The 20,135-nt window shown below is 42.5% G+C and overlaps 1 pseudogene; it reads right to left on the bottom strand.

Moving 5' to 3' along the window:
* The window catches only part of LOC112261881, a 35,769-nt pseudogene extending 16,501 nt beyond the window's left edge, over positions 1-19,268 (bottom strand).
* Positions 19,269-20,135: the final 867 nt, after the last annotated feature.

The raw sequence follows: 20,135 nt of genomic DNA on the forward strand, positions 1-20,135 counted from the left end.
TTAGACTGGAATATAAAGCCAGTCAGTCAGCATGGGTAACATGGAGTGCAATCTGCACCCCCCCATCCCTTCCTCTGGTTCCACCGAGCATCCCATTAGCCATTGGGCATCAAAACAGCCTCGCAATCTGACTCATATGAAGAGTAATGCCAAGTCAGACTGGAGAGAAATATCCAATACTAAGACCCCACAAATACTGGTCTTACTTCCAGCTGGGGAATAAATCCCTGCTTTTCATACATGAAGTAGATGCTTTAAAGCCTGAATGCGGTATTTATAATTGTATTTTTAAATCACTGTAGGTCTCGATTGTTTTTGTTTATATATATATATACACATTTTTAATTGAACCTTTATTTAACTAGGCAAGTCAGTTAAGAACAAATTCTTATTTACAATGACAGCCTACCCCAGCCAAACCCAGATGACGCTGGGACAATTGTGCGCCGCCCTATGGGACTCCCAATCACGGCCAGATGTGATACAGCCTGGAATCAAACCAGGGACTGTAGTGATGCCTCTTGCACTGAGATGTAGTGCCTCGGGAGCCCATAAATCACTGTTTGTTTATTTTATTTTATCAGAGTTATACTGAGACCAAGGTTTATTTTATAGATGAGCCCCGAAATACATAATATACACACATCAAAATACAAGCAGAAAGAAAACGCGGTCATAAAAAACACATTTATTAGTAATAAGGTCCTCAATCAGCTTCCTGAATCGCACTAGAGGCACCAGAACATCACATTTAACAACATTTAGAAAACTGTTTCAAAAATAAGGTTCAAGAAAACTATACTGAACAAAAATATGAAACGCAACATCAATAATTTCCAATATTTTACTGAGTTACAGTTCAATTAAGGAAATCAGTCAATTTAAATAAATTAGGTCCTAATTTATAGATTTTACATGACTGGGCAGGGGCACAGCCATGGGTGGTCCTGTGAGGGTATAGGCCCACACACTGGGGAACCAGGCCCAGTCAGAGGATCCTGCAAGTGAAGCCAGATGTGGAGGTCCTTGGCTGGCGTGGTTACATGTGGTCTGCGGTTGTGACATACTGACAAATTCTCTAAAACGACATTGGAGGCAGCTTATGGTAGAGAAATGAACATTCAATTCTCTGGCAACAGCTCTGTTGGACATTCCTGCAGTCAGCACACTCCCTCAAAACTTGACACATCTGTGGCATTGTTGTGTGACAGAAATGCACATTTTAAAGTGTCCTTTTATTGTCCCCAGCACAAGGTGCACCTTTGTAATGATAATGCTGTTTAATCAGCTTTTTGATATGCCACACCTGTCAGGTGGATGGATAATCTTAGTAAAGGAGAAATGCTCACTAACAGGTATGTAAACAAATTTGTGCACAACATTTTTGTGCGTATGGAAATTTCGGGGATTATCTTTTTTTCAGCTCTTGAAACATAGGACCAACACTTTACATGTTTCAAGCATGTTTGGGATGCTCTGGATCGACATGCACGACTGTGTTCCAGTTCCTGCCAATATCTAGCAACTTCGCACAGACATTGAAGAGGAGTGGGACAACATTCCACAGGCCACAATCAACAAAATGGTCAACTCTATGTGAAGGAGATGTGTTGCACTGCATGAGGCCAATGGTGGTCACCCCAGATACGGACTGGTTTTCTGATCCATGGCCCTACTTTTTAATTATTATTTTTTTAAAGGCATCTGTGACCAACAGATGCATATCTGTATTCCCAGTCAAGTGAAATCCAATTGACAGATTTTCTTATATTAACTGTAACTCAGTAAAATCTACTGTAAATCAGTAAAATCTTTGAAAATGTTGCGTTTATATTTTTGTTCTGTATAGATAGTAATGAGAATCTCGCGTCTCGTTACAGCTGATTACAGCCAAGTCGACGGTGGGAAGTTCGGAGATATGTGGCTTTCTTGAAACAAACATGGATTATTCAAGGCGTTCTCTCCTCTTGGTTATGCAACAGAGTGGAGATCAAATAGCAGCTCCCCTCTTGGGTAAATGTTAATAAGATCCGCTCCTCTGTGTATTTATCCTACATTCCCTTCAAAGGGTTTCACCCTGAGATGCCGTCATCACAGACCAGGGATGTGGGCTGAGAGGAGAACTTTGAACCCTGCAGGCACAGGAGTTAATCCAACTGTATATCCCACCTTGAGCGTCAAGACTGATATTGCACTGCGCACTCTGAGCGTCAAGTTGACTTGCACTGCGCACTCTCAGTAACAGCGAGATGCGTGATAGTCTGTAGATGTATGTGGTTGAGGCTCTAAATCAAATCAGCTGTTTATCGATATCATTTTTAAACCGATAACATTTTACAGCCAGTTAACTAAAAATGCATGTTTCATAATAAGGATATCACTAACAAGCATTTAGCCGTGAAGCAGCTCTGAAGTCATGATGTTGGCAGGTATAAAGATAAATATACGCTGGGCCAAGAATCTCAACGCCCTACCGCTCATCAAAACCCCATCAGCAATAACCATAGTGCTGTAATGCATCGCTGAGAACAATCACCCAAGGCATGCCAATATTTCACCTTACTTTAATGCAAGGCATTTTCTTCTGGACAACCATCATCCTCATGAGAGTCCATATTGGTGATATAGTACGGTCATCGACAGCAGCTGAAAATGACCTTGCATTGTCCAAGACGTTGCCCTCCTGTTCCAGTACACATCGGAGGCTGGGGAGTAATGGCAATGACCTTGCATTGTCCAAGACGTTGCCCTCCTGTTCCAGTACACATCGTAGGCTGGGGAGTAATGGCAATGACCTTGCATTGTCCAAGACGTTGCCCCTCCTGTTCCAGTACACATCGGAGGCTGGGGAGTAATGGCAATGACCTTGCATTGTCCAAGACGTTGCCCTCCTGTTCCAGTACACATCGGAGGCTGGGGAGTAATGGCAATGACCTTGCATTGTCCAAGACGTTGCCCTCCTGTTCCAGTACACATCGGAGGCTGGGGAATAATGGCAATGACCTTGCATTGTCCAAGACGTTGCCCTCCTGTTCCAGTACACATCGGAGGCTGGGGAGTAATGGCAATGACCTTGCATTGTCCAAGACTTTACCCTCCTGTTCCAGTACACATCGGAGGCTGGGGAGTAATGGCAATGACCTTGCATTGTCCAAGACTTTACCCTCCTGTTCCAGTACACATCGGAGGCTGGGGAGTAATGGCAATGACCTTGCATTGTCCAAGACGTTGCCCTCCTGTTCCAGTACACATCGTAGGCTGGGGAGTAATGGCAATGACCTTGCATTGTCCAAGACGTTGCCCTCCTGTTCCAGTACACATCGGAGGCTGGGGAGTAATGGCAATGACCTTGCATTGTCCAAGACGTTGCCCCTCCTGTTCCAGTACACATCGGAGGCTGGGGAGTAATGGCAATGACCTTGCATTGTCCAAGACTTTACCCTCCTGTTCCAGTACACATCGGAGGCTGGGGAGTAATGGCAATGACCTTGCTGTGGCAGGGAAGTGCTGAGAGAAGCAGTATGAGCTCAGCAAGATGACAAAGACACCCTGACAGTTCAAAGAAGCATTTGAATATTTCAGATCACCAGAAGCATTAGAAGAGTTACGGCACTAAAAAGATTGGCTAAAGGTAAGGTCCACTACATGACAGTGATGAATAGAAAAAGGTCTCTATTGAAACAGACCTTTCCTCACACGTAGTTATTAGGTATCGTTTCCAGGGCTGTTCTGAATGAACCAAACAGAAAATCAGAGTTGGTTATGGCATTTGGAGAATCAGAAAACAATTATATTGTTCTTGCATTGCAAATATTTTTTTTGATCTACAGTAATTGTATTACTTTAGCTGGAAACAAATGAATCAAACCTTTTTTTGTTTGTTGGCACAGACCATGTTTTTTTCTAGCAGCCCAGGCTTTCTATTTTGTGTGTATATGTGAAAAGCACACCGCTCAGCTGAAGTGCCCACTGAACAGGCTGAAATGAAAAATGTAAAATCACAGTGCTTGACCTTTTTAATTAAAATCTTTAAAAATAAAACACACAGAGTTAACAGCTTTTGTATTGATCCTTTCAATACTATACAGAGCCTTCAGAAAGTATTCATACCCCTCAACTTATTCTACATTTTGATGTTTTACAGCCCGAATTTAAAAATAGATTCAATATATTTAATATACACACAATACACATTTTTTTGCTAATATATTGAAAATGAAATACAGATATCTCTCACGTACATAAGTATTCACACACCTGAGTCAATACATGTTAGAATCACATTTGGCAGTGATTGCAGCTGTGAGTCTTTCTGGGTGAGTCTAAGAGCTTTGCACACCTGGATTTTACAATATTTGCACATTATTATTAAAAATATTCTCCAAGCTCTGTTAAGTTGGTTGTTGATCATTGCTAGACAAACATTTTCAAGCTTTGCGTTAGATTTTCAAGCTGATTTAACTGTAACTAGGCCACTCAGGAACATTCAATGTCATCTTGGTAAGCAGTTCCAGTGTATTTTTGGTCTTTCAGGTTATTGTCCTGCTGAAAGATTCATTTGTCTCTCAGTGTCTGTTTGAAAGCAGACTGAACCAGGTTTTCCTCTAGGATTTTGCCTGTGCTAAGCTCTATTCCGTTTATTTTTATCCCCCCCAAAAACTCCCTAGTCCTTGCCGATGACAAGCATACCCATAACGCAATGCAGCCACATGATGCGGCAACCACCATGCTTGAAAATGAAGAGTGGTACTCAGTGATGTGTTGTGTTGGTTTTTCCCCCAAACATAACACTTTGTATTCAGGACAGAAAGTACATATCTTTGTAGTGACTGGTTGTAATGATACACCATCCAATGTGTAATTAATAACTTTCCCATGCTCAGAAGGATATTCAATATCTGTTTCTATTTCTTTTTTTTACCTGTCTACCAATACTGTAGGTGCCCTTCTTTGTGAGGCATTGGGAAACCACCCTGGTCTTTGTGGTTGAATCTGTGTTTGAAATTCACTGCTTGACTGAGGGACCTTACAGATGTGTGGGGTACAGAAATTAGGTAGTCATTCAAAAACATTATGGGGTCTTGTGTGTAGGCCAGTGACACAAAATCTTAGTTTAATGCATTTTAAATTCAGGCTGTGACACAACAACATCTGGAAAAGGTCAAGGGGTGTGAATACTTTCTGAAGGCACTGTAGCTCCTTTTTCTCAGAATTTGCATAGTGTTTCAAGGAATCCGCCTGCAATTGCCTGTTTGAAGCTGACCGTCTTTTCCTGGAACATGGCCAGGATTCCTCAGCTATTTCAGAATACCTAAATGTTTCTTGGTGTGGATGATGTTCATGTGAATCTGCCAGCATTGAATCCCAGCTAACCCCGCGTTCATTTCAGATAGGAGGGGCAATAGAAAGAAAAACACATGTCAACTATCAAGATGTTGATAAGCCAACTCTGCCAACCTAGGCATTTTGTTTAAGGGAAGATTCAAAATTGTTTATAAAATTTACCTTGGAACTATGATGTATCAGGTAGAAGCCTTCAGGCGTTATCTTTCCTATACTCTGGTAATACCATGGTTGACCCCATTATATTAGGATAGGAAAAGGCCTAGATGAATTGTGTGCTGTAGTACAATGTAAAAACTAAATGAATAGAAGAGTAAGCACGCGTAATAATACACACAATGATAATAACTTCGCTATAACTATAAAGTAACAGAAACAGTAGCGTATATGATGAGTCAAAGGAGTTGGTGAAAAAAGGGTCAATGCAGATGGTCCGGGTAGCTATTTGGTCAACTACTTCACAAGACTTATGGTTTGAGGGTAGAAGGTGTTCAGGGTCCTGTTGGTTCCAGACTTGGTGCATCGGTACTGCTTGTCATGCTGTAGCAGAAAGAACAGTCTGACTTGGGTGGCTGGAGTCTGACCATTTTTAGGCCTTTCCTCTGACACTTCCTGGTATATACACTAAACGTATGTGGACACTCCTTCAAATCAGTCGATTCGGCTACTTCAGCCACACCTGTTGCTGACAGGTGTAGAAAATAGAGCACACAGCCATGCCCTCTCCATAGACAAACATTGGCAGTAGAATGGCCCGTACAGACGAGCTCAGTGACTTTCAACATGGCACCATCATAGGATGCCACCTTTCTAACAAGTCCGTCTGTAAAATGTCTGCCCTGCTAGAGCTGCCCCGGTCAACTGTAAGTGCTGTTATTGTGAAGTGGAAACGTCTAGCAGCAACAACGGCTCAGCTGCAAAGTGGTAGGCCACACAAGCTCACAGAACAAGATCACGGAGTGCTGAAGTGTGTAAAAATCATCTATCCTTGGTTGCAACACTCACAACTGAGTTCAGGCAAACCAGACGGCAAGGTTCTTGCTTTTTTAATTTACGGATAGTCAGGGTCACACTCCAATACGCAGACATAATTTACAAATGAAGTATGTGTTTAGTAAGTGCACCAAATCGGAGGCAGTAGGGATGAGCAGGGATGTTCTCTTGATAAGAGCGTGAATTGGACCATTTTCCTGCTAAGCATTCAAAATGCAACGAGTACTTAAGGGTGTCAGGGAAAATGTATGGAGTACATTGTTTTCTTTAGGAATGTAGTAGAGAAAGTAAAGTTAGACATCACAAAAAACAACTTAAGTAGTACTTTAAAGTACTTTACACCACTGCTGTCTTCAAGTCAAAGGGTGGATACTTTGAAGAATCTAAAATATATTTTGATTTGTTTAACATTTTTTTAGGTTACTACGACATCTGTACAGATTAACTATCTTTTCATTAAAAATCTCTCTCGAGCTACGTACAGTACATGGACCCATAAAGATGTATAGAGGGCACACTTTCCAGTAGACAGCAAAGCCCATAAAAGGCTTTCCCATCACAGAATCTATGAATAGCAATGTTTGGTAGAAATATAATTCTGAAAGTAACGCACGCCTTTTTTCGCAAAGTAACAAACAATATGAAACATTTTTTTAAAGTAAATCAGTAGGGGCTGTGTACAAGGAAAACATCAGTACGGCCCTCCCCCTCAGAGACTGGAGCTAGGGAAGCAGGGTGGGTAGCCGATCGCTGATGCAGCCATTACTCAGGATGGCTGGTGACGGCCCCAGACAACCATCTGCTGGAGGTACGCTTCACTCTCCCTTCAGATCAATCAACGTCAGGAATCTGTCTCCGGACATTCTCCTCTCCTACCTTTCCTACTGCATGTGGAGTACACACTGACTGTTGCAGCATTCCCACTCTTATCTCCTACTGCTCTCTCCCACTGTCTTCCAATCTCTCCACCTCTCTTCTCAGCTCAATCACTCCCACCAACTCGCTCCACATCCCATTCTCTCCCTCTTTCAAGCTTTCTCTTTCTGTCTGTGGAGCTTGGAGGCCCGTGGGTCTACTGTGGAGAAGCAGCCCTCTAGGACGTGATGGAGCAGCTATTGAGCGACTTATAGACCCGTTAATGACAGAGACAGGCAGATTTTAATCACACTCTGCCAGGAAAGAACTGTGCAGGCTAGAGGAGAGGAGGCCGGGGCAAATTGGATGGGCAAGTCTCACTAACATTCTTTCCTCTCTTTGTCTGAAGTAACCTCCATTTTAGGAAAGGCAGGGTTGGCTGAAAAACGCAGGGTTGGCGATAATGTTGAAGGGATGTCAAACGGTCTCAAATCTCTGTGGCCGAGGTCACAAACCCATTGACCCTCCGTCAGAATATTTAATCAGACAGACAGCCATTTATGTACTTTGTCATTTCTACTAAGCCAATAACACCTTTTTTGTTTTTTCGGGAACATAAAAATGTAATTTGCAATTTACAAGTGACCTGTATTTGCCACAAGCAGCCATTTTGTATTTTCTTCTTGAATATGTATATTAACACGCAAAGCTAATCAAGGAGGAGAAAGAGGGGTGTGAATGTGATCCGTGACAGGCAGACCTAGGGCACAATGGACCGGAGGGAAAACGAGGAGTCATCCAATCACACTGGATGGAAGCCTTCAAGGACAATCAGACTCAGTCAATGTGACAGAGGTAGTCAGTGCATTCCTTCCAGGGGTGAGAACACGCATGGCAACAGATGAAATAACACAAAGGATAAAGCCTGAGTCACGACAATATGGACCAGCAGCTGCAAATGTAAAATGGATTATTGTTTCTTCTTATCACCAGTCAGCTACAATGTGCCTCTCTTTCCCTCATGTTAAAATGGATTAACCACTAAATCCACTAATGGGTTTTTTCATCCAATTGCCATTTTCTCACCAATGAGTTTTATAAGGTTCAATGATGTTCTCTGTTCGTTGGTTAGAGAGTACAACTATTAAACGCATTTTCACAAAAGGTGAGGAGGTTACACTGCTAATTGTTATATAGGTAACATAGCCCCTGCTTCTGGTGTGATGTACTGTAAAAATGGGAGATCTCAGTGTGTTACACACAGTTATTTGTGACACATTTTCTCAGAACTGCTGAACAACATTATTCCAGCTACACAGCAGCAACGTTCCTTCGTCTGTATTAACCCGTTCCTACAGATTTTAATACACACATCACACACACCAGAACCGGGTTATAGTTCACGTGACTGATATCTGCCAGGAATAAAGAAAAAATCATAAGTGAAACTTCAATAAGAGCAAATCCCTATTCATAAAAACACACAATTAGCGATCCAAAGCTACAGAGAGAGCAAGATAATACCAACAATTAGAATGTAGAGCGGATGTTGGATTTGTCTAGCTTGGCTATGTGCACATTCTCCTCGGTCTAAGACCTCGTGCTGCTCCACCAGGCCTCAGCAGACGGTGTGGACAAACAGAAAGACACAGAGAGGCACAGCCTTCAGGAATACAGCTCTCCATCATACACCCTACTTCATGTGCATTGCTTCTTAACAATGGTTATGGCCAGTAGTAGATGTCTTGGCCGAATGTACTCTCGTACTGCACTGCCTCAAGCACTTAATATCAGTCCTACCTTTGCCCACGAGTGCACTTCAAGGTATTGATAAAAACACTCTGTGTAAGCGGCTATGAACAAAGATTTTGCACAAATCCAGCTAAACAGGCCTCAGGGGACATGAAAATGAGACTAATCTAGAAACACCCTCTCACCCTTTTGGTAGAACTTAAGGACCTATATTTACACAAAACATAAGTATATACAGTATTGTAAGGGCGGTAGGTAGCCTAGCAGTTAGAGCTTTGTGTCAGTAACCGAAATGTCGCTAGTTCGAATCCCTGAGTAGACAATGTGAAAAATCTGTCAATGTGCCCATGAGCAAAGCACTTTAACCCTAATTGCTTCAGGGCCTAAGTTGATAATGGCAGACCCTGGCTGTGATCCCACAATTTGAGGGTGTCTCAGGGAGAGTGGGATATGCAAAAAACACATTTCCAATTCACACATGCATATTAATACACACTTGTACATTTGAAATAGGACAAATATAAACACACACCTAATTATTATTATTTTGTTTATTATTGATTTATGGTCTATTTCACTGTTCATCCACAGGAATTCCTGTAACACCAGTCTTCCATTAGTCAGTGTGTTATGAATTATTATAAACTCAGCAAAAAAAGAAACGTCCCTTTTTCAGGACCCTGTCTTCAAAGATAATTTGTAAAATCCAAATAACTTCACAGATCCTCATTGTAAAGGGTTTAACCACTGTTTCCCATGCTTGTTCAATGAACCATAAACAATTAATGACCATGCACCTGTGGAACAGTCGTTAAGAAACTAAAAGCTTACAGACGGTAGGCAATTCAGGTCACAGTTATGAAAACTTAGGACACTAAAAGAGGCCTTTCTACTGACTTTGAAAAACACCAAAAGAAAGATGCCCAGGGTCCCTGTTCATCTGCTTGAACGTACCTTAGGCATGCTGCAAGGAGGCATGAGGACTGCAGATGTGACCAGGGCAATAAATTGCAATGTCCGTACTGTGAGACGCCTAAGACAGCGCAACAGGGAGAAAGGATGGACAGCTGATCATCCTCGCAGTGGCAGACCACGTGTAACAACACCTGCACAGGATCGGTACATCCGAACATCAAACCTGCAGGACAGGATGGCAACAACAACTGCCCGAGTTACAACAGGAATGCACAATCCCTCCATCAGTGCTCAGACTGTCCCTGTATTGCAGGTCCTCACCAGACATCACTGGCAACAACGTCACCTACGGGCACAAACCCACCGTCGCTGGACCAGACAGGACTGGCAAAAAGAGCTCTTCACTGATGAGTTGCGGATTTGTCTCACCAGGGGTGATGGTCGGATTGGCATTTATCGTCAAAGGAATGAGCGTTACACCGAGGCCTGTACTCTGGAGCGGGATCGATTTGGAGGTGGAGGGTCCGTCATGGTCTGGGGCGGTGTGTCACAGCATCATCGGACTGAGCTTGATTCCATTGCAGGCAATCAATGCTGTGCGTTACAGGGAAGACATCCTCCTCCCTCATGTGGAACCCTTTCTGCAGGCTCTTCCTGACATAACCCTCCAGCATGACAATGCCACCAGCCATACTGCTCGTTCTGTGCGTGATTTCCTTCAAGACAGGAATGTCAGTGTTCTGCCATGGCCAGCGAAGAGCCTGGATCTCAATCCCATTGAGCACATCTGAGACCTGTTGGATCAGAGGGTGAGGGCTAGGGCCATTCCCCCCAGAAATGTCCAGGAACTTGCAGGTGCCTTGGTGGAAGAGTGGGGTAACATCTCACAGCAAGAACTGGCAAATCTGGTGCAGTCCATGAGGAGGAGATGCACTGCAGTACTTAATGCAGCTGGTGGCCACACCAGATACTGACTGTTACTTTTGATTCTGACCCCCCTTTGTTCAGGGACACATTATTCCATTTCTGTTAGTCACATGTCTGTGGAACTTGTTCAGTTTATGTCTTAGTTGTTGAATCTTATGTTCATACAAATACTGACACGTTAAGTTTGCTGAAAATAAAACACAGTAAACGTTTATTTTTTTGCTGAGTTTATTTACATGAACATGTGAAGGTATATATATATTATTGTGTATAAAATCACAGAATGAACAACAATGTGCTGTTCAGTCTTATGTCATCAGCAGGAGACCAGCTCATGAAATACCCATTATTTGTCTTAGACATCCACTCTCCCTAGACACCAACTCCATCATCAAGTTTGCTGATAACCAACAACGACGAGTCAGCCTATAGGGAGGAGGTAAGTAAAACTGGCATTGTGGTGTCATGACAACCTCTCCCTCAACGTCAGCAAAACAAAGGAGTTGATTGTTGACTTCAGGAAGCAGAGGTAACATGCCTCAAACCACATCAACGGGACTGCAGTAGAGAGTCATGAGTTTTAAGTTCCTCGCCGTCCACATCACAGAGGACTTATCATGGACCAACACCACCACTACTCTTATCAAGAGGGCGCAACAGCGTCTCTACTTCCTATGGCGGATGTAGAAATTTGGCATGAGACCCTGTGCAATCATCTACAAATACTAACGCTGCACCATCGAGAGCGTCCTAAACAGTGGCATGATGGCCTGGTACTGGAATTGCTCCATCCACGACCGCAAGGCCCTCCAGCAGGTGATGAAGACGGTCCACTACATCACTGGGACCATGCTCCCACCCATCCAGAAAATCTACTCAAAACAGTGCCTAAAAAAGGCCTGCAAAATCATCAAGGACCCCACAGACCCCAGCCACAAACTGTTCTCTCCTTTACCGTCAGGCAGATGGTATCGGATCATGAGGTTTGATACCAACAGGCTCAGAGTCAGTTTCTATCTACAAGCCATCAGACTGCTTAACACTTGAACTGGACTGACCACCTGCTGATTCTATGCATAGTCACTTCACCCCTACCTACATGTACAAATGACCTCAACCAACCTGTACCCCCTGTATATGGCCTTGTTATTTTATTGTGTTGCTTTTTAGATTATTTGGTAAATATATTCTTAACTCTTTTTGAACTGCATTGTTGGTTAAGGGCTTGTAAGTAAGCGTTTCACTGTAAGGTCTACTACACCTGTCGTATTCAGCGTTTCACTGTAAGGTCTACTACACCTGTCGTATTCAGCGTTTCACTGTAAGGTCTACTACACCTGTCGTATTCAGCATTTCACTGTAAGGTCTACTACACCTGTCGTATTCAGCATTTCACTGTAAGGTCTACTACACCTGTCGTATTCAGCATTTCACTGTAAGGTCTACTACACCTGTTGTATTCAACATTTCACTGTAAGGTCTACTACACCTATTGTATTCAGCATTTCACTGTAAGGTCTACTACACCTGTTGTTTTCAGCATTTCACTGTAAGGTCTACAACACCTGTTGTATTCAGCATTTCACTGTAAGGTCTACTACACCTGTTGTATTCAGCATTTCACTGTAAGGTCTACTCCACCTGTTGTATTCAGCATTTCACTGTAAGGTCTACTCCACCTGTTGTATTCAGCATTTCACTGTAAGGTCTACTCCACCTGTTGTTTTCAGCATTTCACTGTAAGGTCTACAACACCTGTTGTATTCAGCATTTCACTGTAAGGTCTACTACACCTGTTGTATTCAGCATTTCACTGTAAGGTCTACTACACCTGTTGTATTCAGCATTTCACTGTAAGGTCTACTCCACCTGTTGTATTCAGCATTTCACTGTAAGGTCTACTCCACCTGTTGTATTCAGCATTTCACTCTAAGGTCTACTCCACCTGTTGTTTTCAGCATTTCACTGTAAGGTCTACAACACCTGTTGTATTCAGCATTTCACTGTAAGGTCTACTACACCTGTTGCATTCAGCATTTCACTCTAAGGTCTACTCCACCTGTTGCATTCAGCATTTCACTGTAAGGTCTACTCCACCTGTTGTATTCAGCATTTCACTGTAAGGTCTACTACACCTGTTGTATTCAGCATTTCACTGTAAGGTCTACTACACCTGTTGTTTTCAGCATTTCACTCTAAGGTCTACTCCACCTGTTGTATTCAGCATTTCACTGTAAGGTCTACTCCACCTGTTGTATTCAACATTTCACTGTAAGGTCTACTCCACCTGTTGTATTCAACATTTGGTCTACTCCACCTGTTGTATTCAGCATTTCACTGTAAGGTTTACTCCACCTGTTGTATTCAGCATTTCACTGTAAGGTCTACTCCACCTGTTGTATTCAACATTTCACTGTAAGGTCTACTCCACCTGTTGTATTCAACATTTCACTGTAAGGTCTACTCCACCTGTTGTATTCAGCATTTCACTGTAAGGTCTACTCCACCTGTTGTATTCAGGATTTCACTGTAAGGTCTACTACACCTGTTGTATTCAACATTTCACTGTAAGGTCTACTCCACCTGTTGTATTCAGGATTTCACTGTAAGGTCTACTCCACCTGTTGTATTCAACATTTCACTGTAAGGTCTACTCCACCTGTTGTTTTCAGCATTTCACTGTAAGGTCTACAACACCTGTTGTATTCAGCATTTCACTGTAAGGTCTACTACACCTGTTGTATTCAGCATTTCACTGTAAGGTCTACTCCACCTGTTGCATTCAGCATTTCACTGTAAGGTCTACTCCACCTGTTGTATTCAGCATTTCACTGTAAGGTCTACTACACCTGTTGTATTCAGCATTTCACTGTAAGGTCTACTCCACCTGTTGTATTCAGCATTTCACTGTAAGGTCTACTCCACCTGTTGTATTCAGCATTTCACTGTAAGGTCTACTCCACCTGTTGTATTCAACATTTCACTGTAAGGTCTACTCCACCTGTTGTATTCAACATTTGGTCTACTCCACCTGTTGTATTCAGCATTTCACTGTAAGGTCTACTCCACCTGTTGTATTCAGCATTTCACTGTAAGGTCTACTCCACCTGTTGTATTCAGCATTTCACTGTAAGGTCTACTACACCTGTTGTATTCAACATTTCACTGTAAGGTCTACTACACCTGTTGTATTCAGCATTTCACTGTAAGGTCTACTCCACCTGTTGTATTCAACATTTCACTGTAAGGTCTACTACACCTGTTGTATTCAGCATTTCACTGTAAGGTCTACTACACCTGTTGTATTCAGCATTTCACTGTAAGGTCTACTCCACCTGTTGTATTCAGGATTTCACTGTAAGGTCTACTACACCTGTTGTATTCAGCGTTTCACTGTAAGGTCTACTACACCTGTTGTTTTCAGCATTTCACTGTAAGGTCTACTCCACCTGTTGTATTCAGCATTTCACTGTAAGGTCTACTACACCTGTTGTATTCAGCATTTCACTGTAAGGTCTACTACACCTATTGTATTCAGCATTTCACTGTAAGGTCTACTCCACCTGTTGCATTCAGCATTTCACTGTAAGGTCTACTCCACCTGTTGCATTCAGCATTTCACTGTAAGGTCTACTCCACCTGTTGTATTCAGCATTTCACTGTAAGGTCTACTCCACCTGTTGTATTCAGCATTTCACTGTAAGGTCTACTCCACCTGTTGTATTCAGCATTTCACTGTAAGGTCTACTCCACCTGTTGTATTCAGCATTTCACTGTAAGGTTTACTCCACCTGTTGTATTCAACATTTCACTGTAAGGTCTACTCCACCTGTTGTATTCAACATTTGGTCTACTCCACCTGTTGTATTCAGCATGTCACTGTAAGGTTTACTCCACCTGTTGTATTCAGCATTTCACTGTAAGGTCTACTCCACCTGTTGTATTCAACATTTCACTGTAAGGTCTACTCCACCTGTTGTATTCAACATTTCACTGTAAGGTCTACTACACCTGTTGTATTCAACATTTCACTGTAAGGTCTACTCCACCTGTTGTATTCAACATTTCACTGTAAGGTCTACTACACCTGTTGTATTCAACATTTCACTGTAAGGTCTACTACACCTGTTGTATTCAGCATTTCCCTGTAAGGTCTACTACACCTGTTGTATTCAACGCATGTGACAAATAACGTTTGATTTGATTCTCCGCACCTTAGCACCTTAACACACACACACGCGCATTCATACTACACACACATCACTGCTGCTGCTACCAGACTCTTATAATGATAGCTAAATACAGCACAATTTAAACACTTTCTCTAAAACATGTGGAAATATTGGACTATGAGTTGTGCCACCCTGTATAATACACTCTTAGAAAAACCAATTCCAAAAGGGTTCTTTGGCTGGAACCAAAAAGGGCTCTTCAAATGGTTATCCTTTGGGGACCCTTTTAGGTTCTAGATAGCACCTTTTTATCTCAAGTGTACTTATGCTAAAATGTGTATTTTATTCTACTGAGCCATTTACTTTATGTTCTTATGATGTATACCATGTGTATCTAATACAACGATACATTTGGTAGGACGATGTATACCATGTGTATCTAATACAACGATACATTTGGTAGGACGATGTATACCATGTGTAACTAATACAACGATACATTTGGTAGGACGATGTATACCATGTGTATCCCGTACATACGACTAATACAACTTAGAACTGTTTGTGCGATGAACATGCATGAGCACAAATTAACAACTGCAGCATAAACACACTACTCACATACTTACACAGACGCCTGCGCACAACCGTCACGTGTACTTACACACACACACACGGTGTAAAAGCTGCCTCTGTGTGATTAAATAATCATTGGAGCTATTTCTTCTAAGAGAATGAACAATCAGCCCTAGTTTCATTCACTTCACTTACTCCATCCATTCCATACAGATGAAATATTTACTCATAGAGGGCTCCTAGAGAGGGACTTCTTCTTCAGGGGACCCTAGTCCATCAGACAGCAACCTAAAGCCCATCCCCAAGAACAGAGAAACATTCTCTGTAGTCAGTAGCCTAGGCCTATAATCTTATATAATAAGCATTCCCCTGGAACTCATCAGCCTTACACAGAAAAAAGGCAGTAAAAAGGGGCCTCAATACTGCTGTGTGATATATATCCACCAGGCATCATAACCCAACAACGTATCACAATTCTGAAGACACTTCTGAGACAACATTGATTTAACACAGCCGTAATGAACCCTTGAACTGTACGTGTCTAGTGACAGCAGCAGAAAAGGGGGCAATGGAAGAGAAGGAGAACAGAGAGTAAATAGGGGGTCCTACCCCCTGGTGTGGGGTGATGTGTGGCTGATTGTGAGCCCATTTACAAGTGTGTGTGCTCCACAAACGGAGCATTGTCATAATCAACTTGGATACACAGCCAAGATGCTCTCTGTGTGTGTGTGTGTGTGTGTGTGTGTGTGTGTGTGTGCGCGCAGAGTAGAGCAGAGCGTGGGGTCCTACCTCAAGTTTGGGGATGAAGGCCCATCCTGGGATGGTGAAGAAGCTCTTGACAGCACAGAGGTACTGGGCCATGATGGACAGACAACTCCTCTGCCTGCTGGCTGTGCTGGCTGTCAACCTCTGGAGAGGGGAACACAACATGTTGTGTCATTTCTGGCCCTGAGCAGTTAGATCAACAAAAAAGGGCTGAATAATCAGACTGGAAAAGAAGTTACTGATTCAGGAACATCGACCGAGTGAGAATAGACAGTATTGAACAAACAGCACACACACCTCTGCCACCTCCTTCTGAAAGGTAAGGGTCAGTCTGGTCTGGCTGTAACAAAGGGTCCAGTTCTGTTGGATATGTTCTCCAGCCACTTGATGACGAGAGGAGTAGACACACTGAAGGGAAGGTTCCCAATGATATGCAGGTCCGGTGGATCTGGAGGGACAGTTTTAGTAGTGTTAGGTTCTAAATGACCCGAGTAAAACTCACGGACGATTAGTAAAGCTCAAACTAAGTTTATTCACCCACTGGGTCATACAGCTGCATAAGACAAAGACATGATTCCACCAGTGGTGGTATATAAACCCCAATTTGAGTGACGTGCTCCTTCTCTCTGAACATTACATCATTATTGCTAGACAGGAAATTAAGTGATGCGGGCCATAAAATGTTCCTTCTCCCGTAATGTGACCTGACCTCGACCCCCTTCCTCAATAAACCACATCTCTCCACCCTTATCAGTGCCTGTCACATGTGATTGCCCTTCCTTTACACAATACGTTCCCCCTTTAGATAACCATTAACTTCTGGTGTAGAAACTAGACTATGGCACTCAATATTCCAATAGGATACCTGATAATTAACAATACTTAAAGTTTAGAACTCATCAGTAGTATCACACTGTTGCAACACAATGTACAAAACATAAATCAATGTAATGTGTGTTCCAGACTTAAAGCAATCAGGCAAGTGGCAAATCTACCTCAATACTAAGTCTACTTCTTCATCTCACTCACCATCCTCCCATGCCTTGGTTATGACTTTTGGGAATCCTCGGTCCATTCTGGATGTGAGTATGTCACCATGGACAAACCTGAGCTTCCTTGGTGCTGCTTCAGTCAAAAGCTGTGGAAACGGAATTTGCATATTACAGGCACTTGAGTATTTACTGTTTCCAATTTGGGCAATTATTTTAAAGACAAACTCTTCCTGCTTGGTCTCCTGTAGCTACGTTTAGTCCGTGTATGAAGCGGTTGTCCTTCTCCACCACCAGCAGGTCTACAGCCCCAGCATTGAGGATGGAGTGGGTCAGCCCTCCAGGTCCTGGACCCACCTCACACACATGGGCGTCCCTCAGACTGCCTGCCTGGCATACAATCTTATCTACACACACAGTTCAGAACACACAGTGACCAGTGTGCATTACTTACAAACATTGGAATGGGTTGTGTATATTAAGGTGAACAATGTATCAAGTCGATCTTACAAGCCTTTCAACAAGTGTCTTCCATTTGTCTTGCAAGCAAAATAAGGGTTGGCCGGTGCACGGTATTTTACCATATCCCTGGCTCCTATCGCTCTTTGGCAAAGTTGGCTAAGCTGCTTTTGTACTAAAACAGAAACCTTGTTCAAGGGCACCAGAACGGATCTGCAGCACTGCATCACTGATAGAATCACATCAGTAGTATCTGTTGCTTGTGAACAAGCCTATGTGAGCACTGCAGTCCGGCACACTGAATGTGTTGTGAACAGGGGGGGGGGACGACACCATTGTGTCCTCACAGTGTACCAGGTGTTGGTGCATTGCAGCTAGAGGAGAAGGCTGACTCACCTGTGAGCCTCATGTCCAGCAGAACGTTCTGGGACAGCTGTTTCTCTGCTCGCAGTTTGTACAGCTTGATTACCTCCCCAATGGTGGGCAGGGAAGGCAGGCGAAACAACGCTATCTTTCTGGGAGCCGCCATCTCTCAAACTGTGCTGCTGTGGGAATATAAAGGGTGGTACTGTAATAGCAATTAAACTCAGAGGGGAAACGTCAGAGTAATTAGTGATAGAACAGGGGTCTGGGGATTATCTGCTAATCTCTCGTAATTAACATGCTAATGCGTCCAGGTTCTAATCACCATGAATATAGGGTTTACTCAGCAATGTATATATCAAGAGTTTCATTTTAGAGCTTCAAGATACTATGTGAAAGCACAACTGCTATTGTCAAGGAATGATCAATGGTAGAGAAAAAAAATACATGGTACTTTGAGGATTAAAAACATGATCTTGATCGCCACCCAGTGGATAAATTACCAAATGACATCGTATTATGAAATCGATATTGGGCATTATATTTTATAGTGTGTCCTGCCAAAGACACTGGAATTACTCTGCGATGGTTCTGCTCCATAATGTCATTCATTCATACTATAACAGTCATCTGCTGACTGGCTAAGAAAAATTCAAAGGCAAGTGTCAATGTACTAGTTTAGCTACTTGAGTTTGGATAAGTGAAGCAGAGTGCGGGACCTACAGACCTACAACAGGCATAATGTGATACATTGTAGCTAACGTTAATGCTTGACACTGTGACCGTGAAGATATCTTGCTCTTTACTGAATCTATGGCTAGCAACTCGAAACGTGTAACGTTAACTCTGTAGCTAGCCAACTGAGAAACCAGCATCGACCTTTTTGCTTATTTTTCTCTATAGCTAATTATAAAGGTCGCATACAAAAACCCCTGACCTGAAAAAGTTGCAACAAATTTAGGTTCTCAAACTCGACCGTGCAAATATGACTTTGAGAACGGTAAAATAAAGATAAAAGAGTTCACCGGATAACACGCTTTTCACCAGTCTGGATGTTCTTCCTGAAATGCTGCGGTCGTCAGGAAACTGGCAGGATGACATCCAATGAGACTGGAATAATCGCTTCTGCCACCAATCAATTTGAGATAGGCGGAACTTCTGTTTGACAGTGAAGGACTCTATTAAACTGTCCCGGGTTGCACCGGCTTTTGGACCGTCACGTGGACCGGCCATGCCGATGAGGGTGGCGCGCCTTACAAAAAGAAATTGAACTGTATTTTAAAAAGCTGTTAGAATTGTAAGTATATGCATGTCCCTTAAGGTCCTTGTGTAATTGTAATGTGATATTGTACCCCCTAACTCGATTGTCTATTGTTTGTAATCTATGTATGCTTGTGTTCCCTCATGTGCTTTATGTATTGATTTGTTATTAATAAAATAATAATAATAATAAAAATAATGTAATTTTTTTTTAAAAGGTGGGGCGCCCTACTTAAATCGAAAAGTAATCGAAAAGTAATCTGGATCATTTTGTCAAAAAGGCCGAATGCATCGTTCACAAACATACAGATTTTTTCCATAAAATATATGTTCGAATTGTATAAATAGTGTATAAATAGTTTTCAGTGGGACGACAGATAAATCGTTTTCAACAAAAGCAATAACTTTTGCCCATGAAAACACAGAATCCTACTTATTACTCCACGTGCTTAACCTACGTCACTTTTGTTTTGAGCGGACTTCGCCGTCGGCCAGTACAGGATACCCAGCTCATGCCCCGGTGGCAGCCAGGTTCAGGAGCGGATGAAATCCCTTTTCACCCACTGAAAACTACGCTTACAAACCAGCTTAATCGAATCCCCTCCTTGAAAGTCCACATATTTTTGATGTAATGCTATTATAGCCAGCAGAAGAAAGCATGTTGATGGCAAGCTTACTACATTTGAAATATACTATGTTATTCAAAATGTGCATTGCAATAAACATTATTGGTTGATGCATTCCCTAGAGAACAATTAATTGTGGT

This window comes from Oncorhynchus tshawytscha, linkage group LG11 (genome assembly GCF_018296145.1).
Source record: "Oncorhynchus tshawytscha isolate Ot180627B linkage group LG11, Otsh_v2.0, whole genome shotgun sequence".
In the NCBI taxonomy this organism is placed as follows: Eukaryota; Metazoa; Chordata; class Actinopteri; order Salmoniformes; family Salmonidae; genus Oncorhynchus; species Oncorhynchus tshawytscha.